The following is a 23,709-nucleotide window of genomic DNA, read 5'->3' as shown; positions in this document are numbered from 1 at the left end:
GCACACACAAAAAAAAGTACACTAGAATTACAATTTACAACTAAAAAGATTGGGTCGTGACAATACTCTGCAAAAGGTATTCAAGCTACTAAAAAAGGAAAATAAACTAACTTGACTTTGGTGAAAATGAAATGAATAATGCACATGATATACATCAGTCGCAGAAAATTGCTAACTTGACTTTTAGCATTTTCTTTGCATGGAACCTTGCAGGAAATAGTTGATCATGAAACCTCCAAGATGACAAGTTAGATATATTTTGCTAGTTGCTACACATTTTCAAGTTAGTTGCAAGTTGCACTAGATTATTAAATGATTAACTAAGTGGTAAGATGTGAAATTTAACTGTTTTTCGAAATTTCATTGATGTGTGCAGACTCATAAAATATATGAAACTGGTGCCCCCTAGATGTCCAATTATAGTTAAGTATATGGTTTTAAAAAATCATTTAAAACAACTTGATTTTGGATAAACCAAATTGATTCTACCCTTATTAACACTTACAATTAGTAGTGGGGGGAAAAGGCATTCAAGAAGCTGCAATTCTGGATGTCTTAGCGCTGGGTTATGTGGCTGTTGGACACCTAAAAACTGTTGCTTCTCTGTTGAATGTGGTATGTTTTCCTTTTTATCCAATTTTTCCATTTCTAAGTATTTGTTTTTACTTTCGATTTTGTCAAATTTATCATGGTTTTAGTCAATGAATCTTTCTCTAAGTGTTGTTTATGTATGTTCAACTTTAATTTGTGGGAATTGGGAATTGTTTCTTTCATTAACTGTTCTGTTTCTTTGTTTATCAGTGCCTTGTATTAACTCCATCTTGTGAAGGCAGAGAAAGCTAGAAGATACATTCCAAGAGAATTCAAATTGGCTGAAGCTTTTGGGTAGGTCAAATATTGTAATTTCTCTCTTTAGATTATAAATGCAGCAATTCTTTTATGGGTTTGAGTCTTTATACAATTTGTAAATATTGAATCCAAAAAATGTCGTCAGTTTAGAAGACTAACTGTTTCTGACGTGAACTCAGGGATATTTTTGTTTGGTTAATTTTCAAGACTGGTAAAATCATTCTAAAATCTTTTGAATTTTGATAGGACTTGTAAATTATGTTAAACTTTGAAATTAAACAGAGGCTGCAATAATTATTACTTGATACAGAAACATTTTGGTTGCTTCTTTCTAGCTAGCTATGAGGACAGTCCCGCCGGTGTCTTTGATGAGGTACGGTTCTGTTTTCATTCTTGCTCTTTTATCTTTTTATTTAAACGAAAATGTTAGAAAACCAATATTTTTAATAAAAAAATTGAAAATTTGGTTTATAGTGACTCAAACTCGAGACAAATTTGCTAAGGTTTGGACTTAAATTCACATCTTCTGATATTAAAGTGGCTAAACCTTATAAAATTTTCAGGATTTTACATTATGATAGGTATACTTGAAGAAAATTCAAATTTGCTTATCATAGATTTAAGGTTTCCTAATGATTATTCTTTTTTAAAAGACCATGGAAGCTAGTTTGGAGGGCCAAAGCTATCTAGATGTTCCTGCAACACAAATGCCAAATCTTGCATGCAGCTTTTGAGTTTTTTTTTAATATATATATATATATATATATATATATATATATATATATATATATATATATATATCTTGCATTACAGGCTCAACCAGTGAATGTTCCAACTAGTTTTAAGCACAGGGCAATGCTGGTGGATGAGATTTGGCATGCTGCAGGTGACAATGCTTCTGATATTGATTGGTTAGATTCCTTTCTCCCTTTTGCATGGTAATTCAATGGTTCCTTTTGCCTTTTTTTTGTTTCTTTTTTGCAAAAGAAAAAAAAGCACTGAGCTTGCTTGCCAATGGGGTTATTCCTTGTTTCTTCATTGTTATGTCTTTGGTCGGTGATTGTCAGCATTTTCATTATTATGTTCTGTGAAAAGGAAATGAAATCATTTTGCTGATGTTGGTGTTATTTTTTTCAGCTCCACCAAACATTGCTGGGAATCATTCTGATAGGGGATATTGAGCTCGGTTATGTACTTGTTGGGCACAAGGTTGTAAGAAAAATATAAAATACAGAAAATGAGGGACCCTGACGTGATCTTGAGACCCCAGACCTGCTATTAATTTTCCATTGCTTTTGTAATTATACATGCGTTTTGCTTAGTTAGTGAATTTCGGCTGGATAGGAGGTTGAAGGGTTTTTGTTACTGAAAAAACCTGGAAAGTTTTGTATAAGGATTAATGTATAAAATAATTATACCAAAAATTGTCACTAATTATTGTTTAATTTATCTTGTAATAAAAATTGCATACTATATTTATAGGTTTGGTAATACAAAAGGATTGAAAATAAAAAAAAAAATTTTTTTTTTAAATTTGACAAGGCTATCGCCACGCTTTTAAAGCGTTGCTGTATCTCTCTATCGCCACGCTTTAAAAGCGTGGCCGTATCTCTCGCTATCGCCAGGCTTTAAAAGCGTGGCCATATCTCCTGCTATCGCCACGCTTTAAAAGCGTGGCCGTATCTCCTGCTATCGTCACGCTTTAAAAGTGTGGCTGTATCTCTCTATGGCCACGCTTTTTAAGCGGGGCAATCTGCAAAAGCGTGGCAAAAAATAAAGCGTGGCGATAGAGCAACCGCCACCCTTTGATAGGCCACCCTTTCAAAAGCGTGGCAGTAGCTCAAAAAGCGTGGCGAAAAGCTATCGCCACGTTTTTTTCAGCTTTTCGCCACGCTTTAAAAGCGTGGCAATAGAGCTGTTTTCTTGTAGTGAATCCAAGAATAACCATCCACGTTCACAACAAAAGTGAACATCCGATCACATACAGAAATGAACATCCAATGTATCTCAAATAAAGATAATTATGTATTCACTATCTAAAATGACCCGCTACGTACTGAATGACTAGTTAGTATAGCATAAAGTAATTTGTAACAAATTTAATAACCTTACTTGTAAGATAAAGAATTACCATAATGTCTAATCATAATTATATATATATATAATTCATTGAAATTAATCAAGTAAAATGGTTCATTCCGACCAAAGTAAAATGGTTCATTGAAATAAATCAAGTATAGATTCTTGCAATAACTACATACAAACCTGAAAACTATATCTTTATAACATAATCCCACCCTCTTCATCTACCCTTGATAATAAATGAATACCAATCGAAACTATATATACATCGAGATGAAAAATAAACGCAAGCGCACCCATGTCCAACATATTCTAACTTTTGCCAAAAGAAGTTAACAAAGACATGAAGTTACCAACTTGTTGGCTCATTCTGGCCAACAGGATTACCGAAGTTTATATCTTGAGATGCATCCGGATGAACCATCTACTACACAACTAGGGGTGTGCAAAAAAATTGGTTTCACTGAACTGAATTGAAACTGAACTCAAACTGTTTTAAATAAACCAGTTTTTTTAAATAAAAAACTGAACTGAAACCATAGTTTTTATGAAAACCAGTTTATTAAAAACCAGTTTTTATGGTTCAATTTAGTTTTAAATCAAATTAAAATTGGTTTTATTTAAACTCTAAAATTAGTTTTTACATACTCTTTCTCTCTCTCTCCCTTCACTCTCTCTCTCTCCCCTTCCTCTCTCTCCTCTTTCTCCCCTTCTCTCTCTCTTTTCCCTTTCTTCCTTCTCTCCCCTCTCTCTCTCTCTCTCTCTCTCTCTCTCTCCATCCTCTTTGTCTCTCTCCTTCTCTCTCTCTCTCTCTCTCTCTCTCTCCTCCTCTTTCTCCCTCTCCTCTTCCCTTTCTTTCTCTCTCTCCTCTCTCTCCCCCTCCCATCTCTCTTCGTCTCTCTCTCTCTTTTCCCTCCTCTCCCTCTCTCTCCCCTTCCTTCCTCTCTCTCCTCCCTTCTCTCTTCCTCTCTCTCTCCCCCTCCTCTCTCTCTCTCCCCTTTTTCTTCATCTCTCTCTCCTTCTCCTCTTTCTTCCCCTCCTCTCTCTCTCTCTCCATTTCCTCTCCCTCTCTCTCCCTCTCCTTTTTCTCCCCTCTCCCTCGCTCCCCTTCCCCCCCCCTCTCTCTCTCTCTCTCTCTCTCTCTCTCTCTCTCTCTCTCTCTCTCTCTCTCCCTCTTTTCCTCTCTCTCTCTCTCTCTCCTCGCTCTCCCCTTTTCTTTCTCTTTATCCTATCCCTCCTCTCTCTCCTCCCCCTTTTTCTTCCTCTCTCTCTCTCTCTCTCTCCTTCTCCTCTTTTTTCCTCTCCTCTCTCTCTCTCTCTCCATTTTCTCTCCCTCTCTCTCCCTCTCTTTCCTTTTTCTCCCTTCTCCCTGCTCTCTCTCTCTCTCCCTTCCCCCTTCTCTCTCTCTCTCTCCCTCTTTTCCCTCTCTCCCCTTTTGTTTCTCTCTCTCCTCTCCCTCCTCTCCCTCCCTTCTCTCTTCCTCTTTCTCTCTCTCTTTTTTCCCTTTTTTCTCTTTCTCTCTCCTATTTCTCTCTCTCTCTCTCCCTTCCCTTCTTTTTCTCTCCTCTTCTCTTTCTTTCTTCTCCCTCCTCTCTCTCTTTCTCCTCTTTCTTCCCTTTCTTTCTCTCTTTTCTCTTTCTCTCTCAACCTTCTCTCACTCTATATCCCTCTTCTATCTCTCTCTCTCTCTCCCTCTTTTTTCCAAAACAAGAAAGAGAAGAAGGGAAAGAGAAAAGAGAAAAAAAGAGGGAAGAAGAAGAGATAGAAAAAAGAGAGAGATGAGGAGGAGAGAAGGGGGGAGAAAGAGCGCAAAATAGAGAGAGGAAGAGAGAGAGGGAGAGAAAGTGAGAGAGACAAAGAGAAAGAGAGAGGGAGAGAGAGGGAGAGAGAGAGAGAGAGAGGGGGGAGGGTAAGAGGGAAGGAGAGAGAGATAGAGAGGAAGATGGATAGGAGAGAGAGTGAGAGAAAGGGATAGAAGGAGAAAAGGGAGAGAGAAAGAAAGGGGAGGTGGAGAAAGAAGGGCATGGGAGAGAGATAGGAGGGGAAGAGAGAGGAAGATAAGAAGAGAGAGGGAGAGAAAGAGAAAAGGAAAAGGGAGAGAGAGAGAGAGAGAGAGAGAAGAAGGCAAAGAGAGAGAGAGAGAGAAGGAAAAGAAAGAGAGAGAGAGAGAGAGAGAAGAAAAAGAGAGAGAGAAGGGAGAGAGATAAAGGAGGGGGAGAGAGGGAGAGAAGAAGAGAGAGAGAAAGAGGAGAAGGAGAGAGAGAGAGAGAGAAGGGAGATAGAGAGAGGAGGGGGAGAGAGAGGGAGAGAAGGAGAGAGAGAGAGGGAGGGAGAGAAGAAGAGAGAGAGAGGGAGAAGGGAAGGAGAGAGAGGGAGAGAAGGGAGAGAGAGGGAGAGAGAGGGGGAGGGAGGGAGAGAAGGAGAGAGAGAGAGAAAGGAGGGGAGAGAGAGAGAGAGAGAGAGAGGGGGAGGGGGAGAGAGAGGGGGAGAGAAAGAGATGGGAGAGGGGGAGAGAGAGAGGGGAGAGAGGGAGAGAGAGAGAGAGGAAGAGAGAGAAAATGTAAAAACTAATTTTATATATGTTAAAAGTTAAAACTAGTTTTAACCTATAAACCAGTTTAAACTGGTTTTTTCTATTAAAACTGGTTTTATTTTTATGAACTGGTTTAAACTGGTGCACTGTATTGTAAACTGGTTTAAAACCAGTTTCTTATTTGACAAAGTAGTTTGGTTCAGTTTCTAAACTATTTAAAATGGTTTAGTGCAGTTTCAGTTCAGTTTATGAAAAAACTGAACCATGAACACCCATATACACAACACAAAAAATAACAACAATTAACTTCTAGCATAGTACTATACCAAATAACCGTGCAAGGTCAGATTGATACAAACATGTACCGGGGAGGCATTCTTGTTTTTCCTCAATGCCATTAATGATCAAATCAAACATGCGGATCATGACTACACAAAATTAAACTAGAGTCCAAACCTCGTAACCAAGATTTATCTCATCACTTCCAACCTCAGTCACATCCGACAATTGCATAGCCTACAATTCCAAAATAAACGTAGAAATCCAAAAAAAAAACATAATAAGATAAATCCTTATTAAATATCATGTACATAAAACCTCACTAACCAGCACAAAAAATACGACAAAAAATAGAATTCAAGTCAATCATCCTAACAATTTTAGCTTAAAAACAAATGCATGCAAATGACAATTATAGTAATTGAATTAATTATTTCATAATACCTATTATATAAGTATTTTAACTACTATATATTCTCTTTTCCAATGACACTGTACATCACATAGCTGAACATGCAGTAGATACAACTACCATACACATAGTTTAGTCCTCAATTTCAGAGCCAATGATGCTAGAGTTACTTTTTTTATTCATTGACTATCATGTATAACTATATACATATATTCTAATCCTAACATACAGGAAGCAAATTAGGTATCCCATCAATTGATAACTCTTGCCTTTTTAATTTTCAGTTTCAAATATATCCTTCCTAAATATAATACCATTAGCTGTAACTCAAATTCAAGATACACCACTACTAAGGTTTCAGGGGACCTATGGGCATCATGCAAAGGAACATGAGTGATTACTTATTGAGTAGCAACGTCTCCAAATATAGTCAACTATCATGTTTATACATGCAATTCAAATTTGGTTATATAAATTCTTATATTCACAGAAGATAGTCCAAAAAAGAGGTAGTTTCATCCATAGACAAATCAATATGCCATGGTTAATTTATTTATACAAATTCCCCATACAAATAAGAATACTATCAATATAAAACCATCACAAATTTGGTTGAATCATGAATGTTTGTGATGCATCTGGGTAAGCATTAAACATAAAATTAAACACGCCACTTGCATTGAGTCTAAACTTCCAAATCATTTGAAAAATAACTATCCATTATCAATGTGTTGAACGTAAGTTGCTCACCTTATTCGATTGCTCACCCTCAACGATGAGATGGTTGGCTACGTTTTTATGTGGATTTGATGAAATCTCATTACCGACGATTCAACCACATTGCACTCCGTTAATGAACTCCGGCGGGGTGATGGGGTGAAAAAGAAAGCACACTTGAGACCCCTTTTAATTGCGACGTCGAAATCGGGAAGAAGGCACACACCGGCTGTGCGCTGTCCTCGCTGGACGTCCAGGTTGCTGCGATGCCGCGAAAATCGACCACACGACGGGAACGTGGTGCTGGGCGAGGGTATGTGCGGACGACGACGCCGGTCGGAAGAGAGTCCGACGGCAGGCGGTGACTGTTGCGGCTGAAGCACCGGCGAGATCTAATAAGAAATGGAGTTGATGGAGGTAACACCGTATTGAGAGAGGGAGATCATTGTTTTGATTCTATAACTGACTCTAATTCTAATTTGTTTCAAATTTTAAATTAAAAATAATTCACAATTAATTAATTGTCCACAATTTAATTTTAATTTCAATTTAATCCATTGTATACATTGTATAAAATATATATTGGCTCCTCATACTTTCTCATAATATAAAGAACGAAAAATGGCAGTCAAGTCATCTCTAAGATAGTCAACCAATGATATAAATATTTAGGACATTATTGTATTGATGTTGTGGTCATTGGTACCATTTTAATTTTTTACTAATTTTTATTTTTCAATAAAACTTCGTAATGGCATTGTTGTCGTTGGTAAACAGAGAAATAAGTTACCGTTTTGTCTTTTTAAAAAAAAAAATAAAATTAGCAATGACAGTCCCTAATAAATTAATCAATATTTACTTTTATCTTGAGAAAATGGTCACGATGACGAAACCATCTCTTCACATTCACATTTTATTAAATTATATATTGCAAGATGAAATTATGAGATAATTTCCATAATATAGTCTATTTATTATTTGTTTAGTGCAATAATAATAATAATCTAAATGATGTATGCTAACTAACATTAATTACGATGCTTACAAATTGTATGAGGAAATTTTGGCATAAACTGTGGCACAATTTCTGGCTTTGTTTATATCATATGTAGGTTGTAGGGTTCGAGTAAATACCTTTTTTTAACTGTTTTATCTCTTAGCATAATTTCTTGATTTATTTATATCGTACGCTTATAGTGAACGTGAATATTCTACAATAATACTCGATCCACGATAAAATAATAGGGAAGTTGTACGAATCAGACCATGGTGAAAAGACAAAATGATGACAGTAAAGGTAAATGTGATTGGTTTGGGATGTTGAAGTAAATTTTGGAGTTAAAATGTCCGAATGAATTCATTAAATGAGTAGTCTTATTCTATTAAAATTGGTATGATCCTACACATTCTTGAGGTACATGTGGTGTGGAAAATCATGATTCACATTTTCCATTATTCCGCACAACTAATCAGCAAGTGCACTGGGCCGTCCAAGTAATACCTTACGTGAGTAAGGGTCGATCTCACAGAGATTGTCGGCTTGAAACAAGCTATGGTCATCCTTGTAAATCTCAGTCAGGCGGATTCAAATGGTTATAAGGTTTTAATAATTAAAAGATAAATAAAACATAAAATAAGATAAAGTTACTTATGTAATTCATTGGTGGGAATTTCAGATAAGCGTTTGGAGATGCTTTGTTGCTTCTGAACCTCTGCTTTCCTATTGCCTTCTTCCAACCATGCGTGCTCCCTTCCATGGCAAGCTGTATGATCCTCTCAGTGAAAATGGTCCTCTACGGTTTCTGTACGGCTAATTAACTGTCGGATTTCTCGTCTCGGATGAAAAATACCAGGCACAGCTACCGCATGGCTAATCATCTGTCGGTTCCCGCTAGCGTCGGAATAGGATCCATTGATCCTTTTGCACACTGTCACTGCGCCCAACATTTGCAGGTTTGAAGCTCGTCACAGTCATCCCTTCCCGGATCCTACTCGGAATACCACAGACAAGGTTTAGACTTTCCAGATCCCAAGAATGCTGCCAATGATTCTAGCCTATACCATGACGGTTCTAATCTCAGATTTAGATGCTCTATTGTCAGGAGAGACGATGTGAATCGTTGATTAAAAATCCAAGAGAATATACTCCTACTTTCGTCCAATGACTACGTTAAACATCATGTAGACCGCTTGTGGTTGTCAGGCACGTGGATCTTGGCTAAGCGAGTAACGAAGATAGTGGGTGATTGTCACGGGTCACCCCTTCATTCTGACTTAACTGAATTAAGTACGAGAGTATATCTTGGAGAAGAAGTAGGCGTGAATTGAAAGAAAAACAATAGTACTTGCATTAATTCATGAAGAACAGCAGAGCTCCACACCTTAATCTATGGGGTGTAGAAACTCCACCGTAGAAAATACATAAGTGAAAAGAGTCTAGGCATGGCCGTGAGGCCAGCCTCCAAACGTATACAATGATCTCCAAAGTATGATCCAAGGATAGTGTGACAATACAATAGTAAAAAGTGCTATTTATACTAAACTAGTTACTAGGGTTTACAGAAAATGAGTAACTAAGTGCAGATAGTGCAGAAATCCACTTTCGGGACCCACTTTGTGTGTGCTTAGGCTGAGCATTGAAGCTTTTTCATGCATAGGCTGTTCTTGGAGTTAAACGCGAGTTTGGGTGCCAGTTTGGGCGTTTTACACCAGGAAATTTTAAGCTGGATTTGGACGCCAGTTTGGGCCATTAAATCTCGAGTAAAGTATGGACTATTATATATTGCTGAAAAGCCCAGGATATCTACTTTCCAACGCAATTGAGAGCGCACCAATTGGGCTTCTGTAGCTCCAGAAAATCTACTTTGAGTTCATGAGGGTCAGAATCCAACAGCATTTGCAGTCCTTTTTCAGCCTCTGAATCAGATTTTTGCTCAAGTCCTTCAATTTCAGCCAGAAAATACCTGAAATCACAGAAAAATACACAAACTCATAGTAAAGTCCAAAAATATAATTTTTGAATAAAAACTAATAAAAATATAATAAAAAATAATTAAATCATACTAAAAACTATGTAAAAACAATGCCAAAAAAAGTATAAATTATCTACTCATCAACATGCACACACAAAGAATATAAATTATAGAACTTAACCTCAACGAGGTATTATAGATACAATTATTTTTTCTTCCCACAAAATATAAGTCTATTACAGGTAATATCTTATGAAGTCTCAATCTAATTGCAATGTTGTGATTAAATGTAAATCAAGACACATGGTTGAGACTCAAAAGGAAAAACAAGTCATGCTATTCCAAAATCAAGAATTAGTCCCTATACAAAATTTACATCTAACACAAAACTTCTACAAGTTTTAGCCTCATGATCTAGAGAGTTTGAAATAGTCCACCTCCCAATGCAATGCGCCGGTGAAAATCTAATCTAATATCAAACCTTCAAAAGAAGGTTTTCAGTAGTGAATGAAATGCTAACTTGTTCTGAAGGAAAAGACATGAAGTTTAGACTATTTAAGGAGGAAGCGGATGTGGAGACATGCACGACGACGGTGGTGGCAGCGAATCTACTACAACTATGGGAATTTTAGGCATTTTACAAGGGACATCCCAACAAGCTTTTTGAAAAAACAAGATTTGATCACTTCTGCCAGATTTTCAATTTTGAGACTTTTAGTTTGATGTTTTTCAAGTTTTTTTTTTTAGATCTACTATATTTTGAATTTTTGTGATATTTAAATTTGTTTTTTATTTTTTCGCTTTAGATGTGTTTCGATTGCAATGCAAAGAATCCAACATGAATGTCGATTACGTATGGCTTCTTCATATGCATCGATTGCTCAGCTATTTATCGTTGTTCATCACAATCTAAGAGTGCATATCAACTTTTTTTCAGTTAGTTTCATTAAAGTTCATTCCTTTGGGATGATACCATTTAATTATTTCGGTTGAGGATATGAAGAAGAGGCTGAAGGAGATTGAGAAAGAAACTAGCGCTCTCCAAGAAATGGAACATTTAAAATAAGAAAAAGTATAGATAACCAACAAAATTTTTATTGTTCTCCTAACATTTCCCCTTAATTAAACACTAAAGAAGAAAATCCTACAAAGTTCTAGAGAGAGTTGGCAAATTAATTTATTGCACGTATTTTTCTCATGCACATCTATCAAAGTCTAAATAATTCAGCAATCAAGTTTAAATGTTTCATTTTAAATAAACAGGCTGCGACAGTTGCATACCAAGAACTGATCAACATTAACAAATTCAAACTTAACGAAAAGTGGGATTTCATTCACACATGTAATTTAGCTATAGGTTTATTTTATTCTAATAAACTGTTGTATAAGGTTTGATTGTAGCAGAAAGAGATTTATTAATTTTGAAGGGAATACATGCCCTCTATTTTTATGGAAGAAAGAACTTTATTAATTTTGAATAAAATACATACATCTATCAAGGTTTTTATTTTAAGGGGAATGTTAGAGGAACAATAAAAATTTTGAACAACATGAACAACCACCATATTTTTTCTTAATTAAGTATAGTCTCTTTCATGAGAAAGATTAGTTTTGAAATTTTGCAGTGGTATGTATATTTATTTTTATTTATACTTTTTTTATTCTCTTTTTTCCATTCAGGTGAATGATGAGTATAATTGAAATTTCTTAATTGATGAAGGTGATGATATCATACATATTGATCTTGGCTTCATGTTTTCCAACTCATATGCTGATGTTAATTTTGAAAGTGCACCTTTTAAGTTAACCCGAAAGTTTTTTGAGGTAAACTTAGATTATATCCCTTTGATTGGGTATTGAATTCTATAGCATTGTTCACAAATTCACACTAATATAATTGTACTAGATCATGGATTCTGATGCCCAAGTAATTCAAAGCAAGTTCTTTAATTACATCAAGGTGTTATTGAAAATTCTCAATATTTTTTCATGCTTTTAGTATTTTTCCTGTTTTGGTATTACTTAGGTAAAGTTAATGATAGATTTGGAAGTAATTGTGTGCCAAATCTCTGGCGATAATATATTGCAAAACTTATAAAGTATGTTTTTATTTTTTTTATTTTCTCTTCATTATTTTTTTACTCAATTTATTCATTATTATTATGAGGAGTACTAAGAGATTAATAAACTTTGTGATTTGTAGTCATTAATTAGTTATCATTAATGTTTTTAATAGTGTGAAATTAGATCTAATGGTATAGAATTATTCATTTTTCTTTTGCTGGTTAAGTGCTGGCTAAATTTTAATAAAACTATTAGCTCCCTAAACTTTCTCTATTATTATTTGTTTATTTATTTTTCAGTTCTAACTGTGGTATATCTTAATTATCTCTCATTTTTTTTCATTCTAACCTTATCATGTGAGTCTTGGATTAAGTCACATATATCAATTCTTATTGTTGTATTAATACTGCTTTTAGGTGATTCGAAGGATATATAAGATTGAATCTTAATTTTTTGTGGAAATGTGTTTGGAAAAAATTGATAGCATTGGTGTATTATAGGGACGAATTAAGAAGTTCAAAAAAGTGTACAGTACGACATTAATTTTGGTGATGTTGGCATGTCCATTGATTTTTTTTTTTTACTAAAAATAGGGAGATTTGAACTTGCGATCTTTTAGATAAATATGAAAAAATTATGTCATTTGAGTTATAACTCATTGGCATGTCCATTGATTGTTGAAGGTGAATCTTCGTGTTGTGACTTGTGAGTCATTGTGTTAGCATTAGATATTATTAGTGGAATAAATGAAACAGTTTATTAGAATAAAATAAACCTATAGCTAAATGAAACCTATAGCTAAATTAGAATAAAATAAACTGTTTATTAGAGGTCATAAATGATAATTATAATGAAATATAAATAAGTGAGAGGAATATAAATCAAGTTAGTTGAGATTTAGAACTTAATTTTTTGTTTTTTGTACAGTAAATATACGAAATTATTTTTTGTTATGTAATATAACATGAAAAAACTTTTTAACATTAGTAATTAACATGCCAGAGATAATATTAGTTTTTCATTAACACGGAAAAATTTACGTATGTTAATTTAATTAGATTAGTGATAGATATTATGTTATGTATGCATAATTTAGTTCAATTATGGGGTACATTATCTTTTGCATACATGATGTATTTTTTAACAATCTCGCTACGTAATTAACAGTATTTTTGTCAACTTCTGCTAACTCTTGTTTATGAGTGTGTTTAATGGAAGTGTCTTTGTGGATGTGTCTAATAAAAATATTTTTTTTATAGTTGTATCTAATGAAAGTGTCTTTATATATGTATTTTCTGGATGTGTTTCTTTATACATGTATTTAAAATATAATAATTAATTATTGTTGGTAATAAGTTGACAAATAGTACGTTGGTACCCTATACTTTTTTTATTTTTTAATTTTTGTATTGAACATTTTCTGTGTATCGCATAGATCATTCATTAGTAATGACTATGATGATGTTAACGATGACACACTTAGAGCTCACACCTTCAAGGCTCCAATGAATCTGAATAAATTAAAAGTAACTTCTTGTATTCTTAATAGTAGCTTTTGAAAAGCAAAACTTGTATTTTTATCAAATACCAACTATTCTTTAAATAGAGTTTTTTAAATAATTTAAAAATAATTAGTACCTTTTATTAAGTAAACACGCTCTCCTCTTGATAGTCATTCTTATTTCTTTTTCATATATTCCACCTTTGTGACCATTAAAAGCTTTTGCTAAACGCAAGTATTAGATTCACCCTTATCATCATAACAGAATAATATAACACCAACATATTCACTACTTATCACTAGTGCTCAAAACTTATAAACCATTAGCATATGAGAAGGAAATTATTAATTTAAATACAAGATGAAGCCCTAACATTCACAACCACAAATTCAAAGAGATCAGCTAATGCACCTCTGAACTATAGAAAAAAAAATGTCATTATTCCAAAATCTCAAACAAAATGGGTGGTGCCCTTCATCAAACAATTACCAAGTCCATGAAGTGGCGGAACCGGCGCTGCGAAAGAGCAGCAGCCGACCCCGGCACCAAAAAGGCCACGTGGCATTCAAAATCAACAGCGAGGAAGCGCCAAAAACTGCAGTAGCAGCAGCAGAAGGAGTCTCCTCTGCGCCAGAGACTAAGGCGATCATAAAAAATGTTGCTGAGACTGTGGACCAGAAAGCTAACATGTTTATTATTCATGAGCGGAAGAGGATTGAACTTGCAAGGCTCAAGTCTTTAAATGCAAAGGGTTAGAAAATGAATAAATATCTTAGATATATATTATATGGTCATGAAATAAGAAAATAAAACGTTGTTATTGATGTTTGTAGCTCCATTAATGTTACCTTAGTTATATATATAAGTACACCGAAAATTCTCAAATCTTGTATCCTCTAAATAATACATCATATATACTGCGTTTTATTTTTGTTTGATGTGTGGCATTATATAAATAGTATGTGGTTTTCATGCGGGTTTTTGGTTCCTTGGCTTTTTTTCCTGAGTTTATATTAATTGTTCTGTATATGTTCTGCCCTCAAATTAAAATCAGTTGGTTTCTTCTTCTTCTTTTCTCCCCAACGAATTTCCCAAATTTCATTTAAAACTCGACATTCTCCAATACTTAGCAATTTTTACACATATGATTTCTTCTTCTAACATCTAAAATTCTGAATGTCTTAAAGAACATATACATTTACGTAGTAACGCGTGGCACACAAAGGGAAAGATGCTATTTTGGGTCAGAAGAACTGAAGAAGTGAAGAACATTTTTTATTTGGTAGCCCAACTTTCAACTAACAATTGCTTTCAAATCCAAGGATTGTCTGTCCAAATAAAAAAAAATGAAAACAATAAAATTAGATTTCTGTGGACTCCAGACTAAAAACAAATTTCTGTGGATTGAAGATATTGGTAAAAAGAGATATTGATATAACAAGAAAAAGAGTATAATCCAAGGTTCCGAAATCCGAACTGATTATCGAATGGATTTAATTATTGGTTCATCGGTTTAAAAATTTAACCAGATTAACTATGATTCAATTAAAATAATAGATTTATAATAGGATAAACTACCATTTTAATCTATAATATTTGAGCTAAATTCTGATTTAGACCTTAACATTTCAAACAGCTTTATTTTAATTCCAAAAAATTTTAAATAGATTGAATATTGTCTCACATTTAAATTTGATATGAATAATTAATAGAGTGAGTGACGTGACTGCCGAAACTTTTTTTTTTATTTCCACGTGTTAAAAAATATAACAAAATTTTTTTGTAACACTTTCTATTTTCATTTTTCTTTTCGTATAAAACCTCAAACCCTAGCAATCAATCATCAATGCTCCAAAATCTAAGAAAAATTATTTATATTGGTGATTGTTAGAAGGTTGATTTTACTTACTGAAATTAAACATTATTGCATCTTTGATATATTAATTGTTCGTATTAAATTTAATAGCAAGACAAAATTGAATCCATTTAAAATTTTTTAGGACTAAAATAAGACGTTTAAAATATTAGAGACCAAATTATAATTTAGTCCGAATATTAAAGACTAAAATAATACTTTATTTTTTATAATAAAATAATATATAAAATTATAAATAAATATAAATATATTCTAATATAAACCTTAAAAATACGTATATTAAAAATACAACACTAAGTAGAGATTCATATAAAATTTAAAAAGAAAAACAAATAGATAGATATTAAATTTTATATGCGTATAAAATTCATGATATTATATACTATACGTTATAGAATAATAATTAAAAAATAATCACACAAAAAATATTTTTTAGTTTTATACTATCATAATTCTAATTTTTTATTGAAAAACAAGTGTATTTTATATCTTTTAATTTTTAATCTTTATCTAGTTTAAATTAGATATATTATATAAATATCTTAAAAAATAAGTATAATTTATTATATAATATTTATCAGTTTAATAATATTTTTATTCTTTTTTTTCTTACTTTGAAGACAAATATACTTTTAATATATATCTAATTTAGATTAGATATATTATATTAATATTTTTAACATAAGTATAAACCTGTGATAATAACCAAAAACAAATGTTAAGAAGAAACTCCTTTTTTTTTTGTCAGTAGAAAAAACTTTTTTGATCTTAGTTTACAAAAAAATTAATAAGATAAAAAAACAGAAGCTTTGTAGCCCAAATAAAATATTTTGCCCAAAATCAAACCCTAATTGCACTCACATATATATACACATGAGTATATGACTATTATTTTGGAGACTCTTGCGAGTCCCGCCGTCGTTGCTGAGATAAGGATTGTCTTGCTTCCACAATTTTTTTGAAAAGATACGTTGGAACCGACTTTGTCAGTGTATGTAGGAGTTAGTATTGATTTTTAACATATAAGTCTAATTAAAAATCTTAGTTTAGTGATAAAAAAAATTTATATAAATAAAAATTCTTGGTTGGACGCTCACTTTTAATATATTCTTTATATAATATAACACACATATATATATAATGGTGTATTTTATGGTGCCTATCAATATTTGTCTAACTTATTAAAAGAAGATAAAAATTAATATTTAAATTAAAAAATATAAAAATAAATAATTTTTTAATATTTAAAACTTACTATACAAAGTAAGTTCGGCAATTTCGACACCAAAGTTATAGGCACCATAGAATTTGCCATATATAACACAAGTTGGTCAAATAGAATTGAATTTCGACCCACAGATTAATTCACTCTGCGTTCTGTCGCTCTTCAAAATTCAAGATTAAAACTGGAATTTAAATAATCTTTTGTAATAATGACTATACATAATTTTATTAAAAGACGTTCAAATTCTGAATTTGATCAATATAAAAATTCAAATATTCTTGAAATAAAACATAATACTCAGATTGATAAAAGTTTTACCACAGAAATAGATATGGTCCAAAACATTATTAGAAATCATAGTTAATTACATGTACCATAATTAAAACTCTAATTATATTTTAATTTGTATAATATTTCTAAATGATCCTAAGTACACTTTATTATAGTATTATAATTTATTTTTAAAAACTCATTTACCTTTTGTTACAATGGGTAACCAAAGATTAATGGGCTGGACTCGTTAGGTTGGCCCGATCGTCTGAGGAGGGAAGTCTTCGCAATAGATCACTCTTCTGGACCTCCGTCCGACTTGTGAGTATGAATGAGCGGGGGGTGGTACCTGCAAAGACACTCCGATGCCTAAGTCAGCAAGGACGTAAGCAGGTTTAGGAAGTATTAGGACTTAGTGATACCTGAAGAGTGTCAGTGTATTTATAGTGGTGAACCCATAACCATCATTGGAGTAGTTCCACCTTTTAAGGTGGATAACCGTCCCTTTATCTTAGTGATGTTGAGATATGGCTCCTGGAAGTGGGTTGAGAAATTTTAGGGGCGGTTATTAGCTTGAATGAGTGCCTATCTGCCAGCTAATCTCAGTTCCCGACTTCTTTAGGGCAAGACGTGTTAAGAACCGACTTCTCCAGGGGAAGGTCGGTGTAGGATGAGGCCCAATCTTTTGGGTTGGGCCTTTCGTTTGGACCTGGGCCTTAGCGTTGGGTCAGGGTATGAACAGTGCCCCTACTCGAGCCCAATTTCTTTTAAGAGTTGGGGTCGAGTATTTAACTCAGGACCGTAACCGACCTGATAGGGGACCGACGTGATGTTTCAGATCTGACGTGTTTTAAAAATTCTCAACAGTCGCGTCTAATCAAACGTCGCATCCGTTAGGGATTTGTGTATTCATACGCGGGGATCAGTTACATTGGGAACGGTGCCTCTCTTTAAATGACGGCTTCCGATTTTACTATTATGCCCCCAACGTTTTTATAAATACTTTCCCTCTCTTTCCTTGCTTCGTTTCTGAAAATTTTCACACTTCCTCTCCTCTGTTCGGAAGAAGCTTTTGTTCGAAGGAATTCATCTTTCTCTGCACCTATCCTTTTTCAAGCAAAGGTTGGTTTTCCTCTACTCTCTTTTTATAAAATGCTTTCATTTGCGTGTTTTTATTTTTAGAGAGGAGAGTTGGCTTGTAGGCTTCTAGTGATTCTTTTTTGTTTGATTTTCAGGCCCCTTAGAGACCCTGTTTTTGATCCTTTTTTCTTTTTTCTTTGTAGGTTTCACTAACCCTTTCTAGGAAAAAATGTCTTCTACAGAAACCCTTGCTCAGTGGGTGGATGTCACGGTTCTGGGGGAAGAACCTTTTGTTGATACCGACTTCATCACCAATCTTCGCACTCATCATAGGCTTTGCACCTCTGATGAAAATGAGCCGAAATATGAACTGATTGCCCCGGGTCCGGAAGACCGGGTTTGTTTTGGGAGGGCTTCTGAGGCAGCCCCTCATTTTTTCTATATGTATGAGAGCATGATTACTCGCCTGGGCATTTTTCTTCCTTTTTTCGACTTTGAGATTGCTGTTTTACGCCATTGCCGTGTTGCTCCTACCCAACTGCACCCTAATTCTTGGGGTTTTCTGAAAATTTACCAATTTATCAGCCATGCTTTAGATTTTCCGACTTCTCTGAGGATTTTTTTCCTCTTTCACATGACCAAGCCTTTTAGTGGGCAAAATAACAAACAACAGTGGGTGTCTTTCCGAGCTATACAAGGTCGGAGAGTCTTCACTCTTTTTGATGAATCCTTTCATGACTTCAAAAATTATTTTTTCAAAGTTTAAGCTGTAGAAGGTCACCATCCCTTTTTCCTAGATGAGAATTCTTTTCCTCGCTTTCCTCTGTACTGGTTGGAGGCCTCCCCCTGTGAAAAATATAGTTTTGATGATTTTGATGAAGTGGAGACAGCCATCGTGGGGTTCCTCCGAGAAGTATGGGGGAGGGCCCCTTATCTGGATACAAAAAAGTTTCTCCAGGGGTCTCCGACCTTTTTCCAGACACAACTAGATAGCTTTTTGTGTGTTTATATTTTCCAACTTGTTTCTTCCGACTTGTTTTGCTGATTTTAGTTACCTAATTGTTTTTTACAGAGATGGCAAAGAAGAATTCCAGGGAGTCTTACCAGAGAGTTTAGGAGGCCAAGGAAAGATCCCGCGCCAGAGTTGGTGGCGCCAGGGCAACTAGCTCTTCCCTTCCTTCTCCTCCCCCTCTTCTCGCAATTTGGGGACCCCTGCCCAGCCCATTGTCATTTCTTCCTCAGCTTCTTCTCTGCCATCCCCTCCTCCCCGATCTTCCCCTGAGCCAGAAAAGAAGAAGCGCAAGACCTTGGAGTCTAGCTCTTCTTTTGAAGGTGAGGTCAAGGTGGATGCGCCTCAGTTCGTTCGGAAGTATATCTATCCTCATACCCGTATAGGTATGGATGATGCTTCTGTACGAAACCACCTTACCATTCTGGCTCAGGAGAGTATCAGGGCGGCAGGGGTGTGCACAAAGTTCCTTGATCTTTTTGAGAAGACTCCTCTTAGCTCTCTGGGTTCATCCTCGAGGGTTGAAGAGCTAGAGGGGAGGCTTCTCTTATATCAAGGGCAGGAGAAGGCGCTGAGGGAGGAGGTCGCCAAGTTAAAGGAAGAGAGGGATGGTCTCTAGGAGAGGGAGAGGAAGCTGCAGGCACAGTGTTCCATGGCGGAGGATCTGAGAGAGAAGGCGCAGGAGAGTTACTCGAGTCTGTTCGAGAATCTTGTGGAGGTGAAGAAGGATTTGATGAGGGGCTCGGGAGGCCTATACAGAGCTGGAGGACTCCATTGCTGACGGGGCTGAAGAAGCATGGAGAATTTTTAAGGAACAGGTCGGAGTCCTTGCTCCCGACCTGGATCTCTCTCCTTTGGATCCGGATAAAATTTTCGTCGACGGAGCTATCGTTTCTCCTCCCTCTCCCTACTATGTCACCGAGTCTGATCTAAAGACTCGGGGTCAGAGGATAATGGAGTCCCCTCCCCGATCAAAGGATGCTCTGAGTTCTTCGAAGGCTCCAGGAACTTCTACTTCTTCTCCTATGGACACTTCTCTTCCTGGCCCTGATGGCGTTCCGACCACTCTCCCTGACTCTGGTGGTGCTCCGACTAATCTCTCTGACTCTGGTCGTGACGACCTTCCTAGCTGAAAAAATTTGTTGTGGCTATATGGGGGCCCGGCCTGTGGGTCCCCCTCTTTTTTAAACTTATTTATTTTTATGTGATGGTGATGGTCTGTTGACATTTTTCTTGGCCTTTTAATGCTTTCTTTGTCTTTTTGTGTGTATGCTTTTCTGTTTTTAGGTTTTGAACAACCCCTTTTGATCCTTATTTTGAAAACCCCTTTTTCTTGGCTGACTGTCCCTCCTTTTAAGTTTCTTTTTTCTTTAAGAACTTGGGACAGTCTTTTGCTTTGGCGCTTTTAATAGGTTTTCTGATCTCTTTTCGGTATTCCTTATACTCAAGATTTATTGAGTTCCTATGACTTAGGTTATTTTTGCGATGGTTTTTTTTGCTGCTCGGTTTTTCCGACTTATGAGTCGGAATGTTTCCGAGTTTTTCACGATCCACTTTTATAACCTCTTTACACCGACTTGTACCTCGTCGTTTCATCCTGACGACCATCTAGGTCGGTTCATGGGATTTTCACGTTTTGTCGAGCTTAAGTCGGCGCGTTTCGTAGAAAGAAAGAAAAGCGAGAAGGAATTTATAAGAGATATTGTAAAAGATCTTTATTTATTTGTGAAGGTACTTTACTGCTACTAAGGGTTTTTGACTGTCCATTGTCTCTCAGTCTCTACTGTGATGCCTCGTTAAAAACCCTCCTTCAGAAAAAAACCCTTTTATTTTGGAAAAAAATCATGAAGTTGGGAAAAGAGTACATCAGGGAGTAGAGTTCGCTTTTAACTATAGTACCTTTTCATATTACAAGCATGCCACGACCTTGGTAACTCGGTGGCGTTTAAGTCGGTTACCTTATAATAGCCTTTTCCTAAGACCTCACTAATTTTGTATGGTCCTTTCCAATTAGCTGCGAGTTTTCCTTCCCCAGATTTGTTGACTCCAATGTCGTTTCTGATTAAGATCAAGTCGTCTGAGGTGAAACTTCTTCGAATGACTTTTTTGTTGTATCTGGTAGTCATCCTCTGCTTCAATGCCGCTTCTCTTATCTGGTCTCGCTCTCGAACTTCGGGGAGCAGTTCAAGCTCCTCTTTGTGCCCCTGTATGTTTCCGACCTCGTCATGGAAGATCACCCTTGGACTTTGCTCGTCGATTTCTATTGGTATCATGGCTTCTACACCATAGACAAGTCGGAAGGGTGTTTCCCCTGTGGCAGATTGAGGCGTCGTTCGGTAAGCCCATAATTCTTGTGGGAGCTCCTCAGCCCAGGCTCCTTTTGCAACTTGTAGCCTTTTCTTTAGTCCTGCCAGTATGACTTTGTTGGCTACTTCGACTTGTCCATTTGCTTGTGGATGTTCCACCGAGGTGAATTGGTGTTTTATCTTCATACTGGCTACCAGGCTTCTGAAGGTAGAGTCGGTGAATTGGGTCCCGTTATCTGTGGTGATGGAATGAGGTATCCCATACCTTGTGATAATATTTTTGTAGAGAAACCTCCGACTTCTCTGGGCCGTGATGGTGGCTAATGGTTCTGCTTCTATCTACTTTGTGAAGTAGTATATTCCCACAATCAAGTATTTGACTTGTCCTGGGGCCTGGGGAAAAGGTCCTAACAGGTCCATCCCCATTTTGCAAAGGGCCATGGAGAAGTTATACTGATGAGCTCCTCGGGGGGAGCCACGTGAAAATTTGCGTGTATCTGGCATGGCTGGCACTTCTTCACAAATTTTGTGGCATCCTTTTGCAAGGTCGGCCAGTAGAATCCAGCTCGGATTATCTTTCTGGCAAGTGACTTGGCTCCGAGGTGGTTTCCGCAGATCCCATTATGAACCTCCTCTAGTACTTCAGATGTCCTTGAGGTCGGTACAATCTTCAGTAGTGGTGTTGATATTCCTCTTTTATAGAGGATATTTTTTACCAGAGTGTAGTATTGTGCTTCCCTCCGGATTTTTTTGGCCTCTTTTTCTTCTTTGGGGAGGATGTCGAATTTTAGGTATTTGACCAAGGGATTCATCCATCTGAGGTTTAGCCCGGGTACTTCAAGGACATCTTGTTTGTCTTGTATTTTCACCACGGAGGGTTCTTGGAGAGTTTTCTGGATCAAGCTTCTATTATTTCCTCTCGGTTTGGTACTTGCTAACTTGGAGAGGGCGTCTGCTCTGCTGTTAAGATCTCGAGTTATGTGTCTGACCTCGGTTTCTGCAAAGCGTCCGAGGTGCTCCAGAGTTTTTTCCAAGTATTTCTTCATATTCGGGTCTTTGGCCTGATACTCTCCATTTATTTGGGAGGTCACCACTTGAGAGTCACTGAATATCAACACTTTGGTTGCACCGACCTCTTCTGCTAGCTTTAATCCTACAATCAGGGCATCATATTCTGCCTGATTATTAGAAGCTGGAAATTCAAATTTGAGGAAAACCTCTATCTGTGTTCCCCCTTCATTGGCTAGTATTATGCTTGCACCGCTTCCTGTCTTGTTTAAGGATCCATCTACGTATAGTTCCCACGTAGTTGTCTTTTCCTCTTGGTCTCCCGCGTACTCTGCTATGAAGTCGGTGAGGCATTAGGCTTTGATTGCTGTCCGAGTTTCGTACTTCAAATCGAACTCGGAGAGCTCTATCGCCCACTGAACCATTCTCCCTGCCACATCCGTCTTTTGGAGGATTTGCTTCATAGGTTGGTTCGTTCGGACTCTTATTGTGTGGGCTTGGAAGTAAGGCCGTAACCTCCGTGAGGCTATTACTAAGGAGTAAGCAAAATTCTCTAGTTTGTGGTACCTTAGTTCGGGACCCTGTAGAACTTTGCTGGTGAAGTACACTGGATGTTGTCCGACCTCATCCTCTCGTATCAGGGCTGATGCGACAGCTTTGTCTGCTACAGACAAATATAGGACGAGCTCTTCCCCAACTAGAGGTCGGGTTAGGATTGGAGGTTGGCTCAAGAACTTTTTGAACTCTTGGAATGCTTCTTCGCATTCTGGAGTCCATTCGAACTGGCATCCCTTTCTTAGTAGAGAGAACAATGGAAGGGATCTTAATGCTGACCCTGCCAAGAACCTGTAGAGAGCTGCAAGTCGGCCATTCAGTTGTTGAACCTCTCTCAAGCAAGTCGGGCTTTTCATTTCTAGGATGGCTTTGTACTTGTCAGGATTTGCTTCGATCCCTCTTTGGGTTAGCATAAATCCTAGAAACTTTCCAGCCTCCACCGCGAAGGTGCATTTTGCGGGATTTAGCCTCATCCCATGCGACCTTATGGTGTTGAAAACTTGCGTGAGGTCTGTTAAGAGGTCGGCTTCTTCCCGGGTTTTCACCAGCATGTCGTCTACGTACACCTCCATTAAGTTCCCGAGGTGGGGAGCAAACACCTTGTTCATCAGCCTTTGGTACGTGGCCCCTGCATTTTTTAATCCAAAGGGCATGACCACGTAGCAATAATTCGCTCTAGGCGTGATGAATGATGTCTTCTCCTGGTCCGACTTGTACATCGGGATTTGGTTATATCCCGAGTAGGCATCCATAAACGACAAGTATTGATACCCTGAGCTGGAGTCTACTAGAGTATCAATGCTTGGAAGTGGATATGGGTCTTTGGGACATGCTTTGTTCATGTCGGTATAGTCGACGCACATCCTCCACTTGCCGTTTTGCTTCTTGACTAGCACTACGTTTGCTAGCCATGTTGGATATTTGACTTCTCTGATGAAGTCAGCTTCCAGGAGAGCTTGTACCTGCTCTT

General features: G+C 36.5%; 1 long non-coding RNA gene across 1 annotated transcript; it reads left to right on the top strand.

The window, feature by feature from the left end:
- Positions 1–521: 521 nt before the first annotated feature.
- LOC112784488 (uncharacterized) lies at positions 522–1,223 on the top strand. Its single transcript, XR_003193912.2, has 3 exons — positions 522–615; positions 802–885; positions 1,160–1,223. It is a non-coding gene; the product is annotated as an uncharacterized lncRNA (long non-coding RNA).
- The last annotated feature ends 22,486 nt before the right edge of the window (positions 1,224–23,709 follow it).

This window comes from Arachis hypogaea, chromosome 20, assembly GCF_003086295.3.
Source record: "Arachis hypogaea cultivar Tifrunner chromosome 20, arahy.Tifrunner.gnm2.J5K5, whole genome shotgun sequence".
NCBI lineage: Eukaryota > Viridiplantae > Streptophyta > Magnoliopsida > Fabales > Fabaceae > Arachis > Arachis hypogaea.
This window is presented reverse-complemented; position numbering and strand designations above follow the sequence as displayed.